This window comes from Arachis duranensis, chromosome 1, assembly GCF_000817695.3.
Source record: "Arachis duranensis cultivar V14167 chromosome 1, aradu.V14167.gnm2.J7QH, whole genome shotgun sequence".
NCBI classification, from domain to species: domain Eukaryota; kingdom Viridiplantae; phylum Streptophyta; class Magnoliopsida; order Fabales; family Fabaceae; genus Arachis; species Arachis duranensis.
This window is the reverse complement of record NC_029772.3, coordinates 73,996,268-74,000,954: the sequence shown is the minus strand read 5'-3', so window position 1 is coordinate 74,000,954 and position 4,687 is coordinate 73,996,268.

Sequence of the window (4,687 nt, the reverse complement as noted above, 5' to 3'; positions counted from 1 at the left end):
TGTTTGCTGAACCCATGTATCAAGTTCACTAATGAGCAAGGAAGATTCACCTTCCCAAGTCTCGTTACCAAATAACTTGGCATTCAGCTTCATGATGGCTCCTAGATATTGAGCAACTTTCTCTCCAGTTACGTCTTCATCCTCTTCAGAGGAAGAATAGTCTTCAAAGCTCATGAATGGTAGAAGGAGGTTTAATGGGATCTCTATGGTCTCTATATGAGCCTCAGATTCCCTTGGGTCCTCAATAGGAAACTCCTTCTTGCTTGAGAGACGACCTATGAGGTCTTCCTCATTGGGATTCACGTCCTCTCCTTCCTCTCTAGGTTCGGCCATAATGATTATATCAATGGCCATGCACTCTCTTTTTGGATTCTCTTCAGTATTGCTTGGGAGAGTACTAGGAGGAGTTTCATATTGCTTGGGAGAGTACTATGAGGGGTTTTAGTAACTTTCTTACTTAGCTGGCCCACTTGTGCCTCCAAATTTCTAATGGAGGATCTTGTTTCACTGATGAAACTTAAAGTGGCCTTAGACAGATCAGAGACTAAATTAGCTAAATTAGAAGTGCTTTGCTCAGAATTCTCTGTCTGTTTCTGAGAAGATGATGGAAAAGGCTTGCCATTGCTAAACATGTTTCTTCCACCATTATTAAAGCCTTGTTGAGGCTTTTGTTGATCCTTCCATGAGAAATTTGGATGATTTCTCCATGATGAATTGTAGGTGTTTTCATAAGGTTCACCTAAGTAATTTACCTCTACTATTGCAGGGTTATCAGGATCATAAGCTTCTTCTTCAGAAGATGCCTCTTTAGTACTGTTGGATGCATTTTGCCATCCATTCAGACTTTGGAAAATCATGTTGACTTGCTGGGTCAACATTTTGTTCTGAGCCAATATGGCATTCAGAGCATCAATCTCAAGAATTCCCTTCCTCTGAGGCGTTCCATTATTCACGGAATTCCTCTCAGAAGTGTACATGAACTGATTATTTACAACCATGTCAATAAGTTCTTGAGCTTCTGCAGGCATTTTCTTTAGGTAAATGGATCCACCTACAGAATGGTCCAGTGACATCTTAGAGAACTCAGACAGACCATAATAGAATATATCCAAAATGGTCCATTCTGAAAGCATGTCAGAAGGACACCTTTTGGTCATCTGCTTGTATCTTTCCCAAGCTTCATAGAGGGATTCACCATCTTTTTCTTTGAATGTCTGAACATCCAATCTAAGCTTGCTCAGCTTTTGAGGAGGAAAGAATTTAGCCAAGAAGGCTGTGACCAGCTTATCCCAAGAGTCCAGGCTATCCTTAGGTTGTGAATCCAACCATGTTCTAGCTTTGTCTCTTACAGCAAAAGGGAAAAGCATGAGCCTGTAGACTTCAGGATCTACTCCATTTGTCTTTACAGTCTCGCAAATCTACAAGAACTCAGTTAAAAACTGATAGGAATCTTCTGATGGAAGTCCATGAAACTTGTAGTTTTGTTGCATTCGAGCAACTAGTTGAGGTTTCAGCTCAAAATTGTTTGCCCCAATGGTAGGGATTGAGATGCTTCTTCCATCAAACTTGGAAGTAGGTGTAGTGTAATCACCAAGCATCCTCCTTGCATTATTGTTGTCAGGTTCGGCTGCCATCTCCTTCTCTTGTTCAAAAATTTTAGTAAGGTTGTCTTTAGATTGTTGTAATTTAGCTTCTCTTAGTTTCCTCTTCAGTGTCCTTTGAGGTTCTGGATCAGCTTTAACAAGAATGCCTTTCTCCTTGTTCCTGCTCATATGAGAAAGAAGAGAACAGAAAAAGGAGGAGGAATCCTCTATGTCACAGTAAAGAGGTTCCTTATTATTAGTAGAAGAAGAAAGGGAATAAGAAGAATGGAGAATCCAAACACAAGGGTAAGGATAGAGGTAGTGATTTGAGATGAAGAAAAGTGTTAGTGAATAAATAAATAAATAGAGGAAGATGTGAGAGAGAGAATTCGAAAATTAATTTTGAAAAGCAGTTAATGATTTTCGAGAATCAAATGTGAGATAGAATTAAAATTAAAATTTAAAACAATTAGTTAATTAAAAAGAATTTTGAAAAAGGGATGAGATATTTTCGAAAAGTAGAGAGGGAAAAGTAGTTAGGTGGTTTTGAAAAAGATAAGAAACAAACAAAAAGTTAATTAGTTAGTTGAAAAAGATATTAAAATCAAATTGAAAAGATAAGAAGATAAGAAGATAAGAAGTTAGAAAAGATATTTTAAAATCAAGTTTTTGAAAAAAGATAAAATTTTGAAAAAAATATGAAATAAAAGATAAAATGAAAAGATATGATTAAAAAGATATGGTTAGAAAAGATTTAATTTTTAAAATTAAAATTAATTACTTAACTAACAAGAAACTAAAAGATATGATTCTAGAATTTAAAGATTGAACCTTTCTTAACAAGAAAGTAACAAACTTCAAATTTTCGAATCAATCATATTAATTGTTAGTGTAATTTTCAAAAATCATGAAATACTATTAAGAAAAAGATTTTTGAAAAATAATTTTTAAAATTTTCAAAAATAGAAAAAAAATGAAAAAGATTTGATTTTTGAAAGAGATTTTGAAAAGATAAAATTTTAAATTTGAAAATTTGACTTGACTTGTAAGAAAGAACTAATTTTAAAACTTCTTGACTAAGTCAACCCAAATTTTCGAAATTTTTGAGACAAATAAGGAAAAGATATTTTTTTGATTTTTTGAATTTTTAATGATGAGAGAGAAAAACATAAAAATGACCCAAAACATAAAAATTTTGGATCAAAACACAAGATGCAAGCAAGAACACTATGAATGTCAAGATGAACACCAAGAACACTTTGAAGATCATAATGAACATCAAGAACATATTTTTGAAAAACATGCAAGACACCAAACTTAGAAATCTTTAATTCTTAGACAATATGAATGCAAAAATACACAAGAAAAACAATAAAAGACACAAAACAAGAAAACATCAAGATCAAACAAGAAGACTTACCAAGAACAATTTGAAGATCATGAAGAACACTATGAATGCATGAATTTTCAAAAATTGCAAGAACAAGATGAATATGCAATTGACACCAAACTTATAACTTGACTCAAGACTCAAACAAGAAACACAAAATATTTTTGGTTTTTATGATTTTATGAATTTTTTTGTATTTTCTTTTATATTTTTTTCGAAAAACATATAAAAAAAAGAAAATAAGAAATCCAAAATTTTTTTAATAAGAATTCCAGGAATCTTTCAATATTAGCCTAAAGCTCCAATCCAAGGGTTGGGCATGGCTTAATAGCTAGCCAGCTTTAGAAGATATAAATCAGGCATGTAACAACTGATATTCCAATTAACTTGCCTCTATGCTGATGGTTTTGAAGCCTCAATCCATTTGAGTTATACATGGCTTTACAGCCTGCCAAGCTTCAACATACTTTATGAAACACTAGAATTCATTCTTAAAAATTTTGAATAATTTTTTGAAAACAAAGAAAAATTTTGAAAAATATTTTTGAAAACTTTTTGAAAAAAATAAAAAGAAAATTACCTAATTTGAGCAACAAGACGAACCGTCAGTTGTCCATACTCGAACAATCCACGGCAACGGCGCCAAAAACTTGGTGCACGAAATTGTGATCATCAACAATGGCACCAATAACTTGGTAGCGCTCTCAAACGTGAATCACACTTAGTCACAACTCCGCACAACTAACCAGCAAGTGCACTGGGTCGTCCAAGTAATACCTTACGTGAGTAAGGGTCGATCCCACGGAGATTGTTGGTATGAAGCAAGCTATGGTCATCTTGTAAATCTCAGTTAGGCAGATAGTAAATGTTATGGAGTTTTTGAATATTAAATAAAAAAGCAGAAAATAAAGATAGAGTTACTCATGTAATTCAAAGGTGGGAATTTCAAATAAGTGCGTGGAGGTGCTTGTCCCTGTTGGATCTCTGCTTTCCTACTGTCTTCCTTCAATCCTTCTTATTTGTAACACCCTACCATACAGAGTCTTATGCTTAAGCCATAATTCAGAGATGGCAAGGTATTACAACCTCTAATGTAAAAATTTAGTACGTATAGTAGTATGAATAATTGATTATAACTAGGAGCCTTTGTAGAAAAAGGGGTAAACAAAAATCGCAACTCGAAAGCGCAACACTCCGATCGACAACGTAACAAACAAGGATAACCAACGCGTGATTATATATATACAAAGGAGTGTCAAAAACAGGAATATCAAGACTCAAAATCCGGCTGCGAAGATAACCGGTCCGAGCATAGCAATATATACATATGATAAAAATAAGGAAAACCCCAAAGGAAACCCAAAGGGACACAAATACATAAAACCTATTCTCCAAAATCTCCCAAAAGAGGAGTCATCACCGTTTGTATTATTGAATGGAGATAAAAGTATCTAAGCAAAACGTATAAACCAAGACATAGCCCTGAGAACAAAGGATCTTTGCAATTATAGAAGTCTCCAGCATGCATCAGCGGGACACCTCACGTCCTGCATCTGAAAACCACAAAATCCGCATGGGTGAGAACCAGAGGTCCCCAACATGGTAACAGCTTCCACATATATAATACAGAATAATAGAGGAAAGCCGAAGGCAATCCTAAAACTTCCTCCAGATAATTCAAAGCTTATAAACAAGCTAAACCATAAAAGGGCAT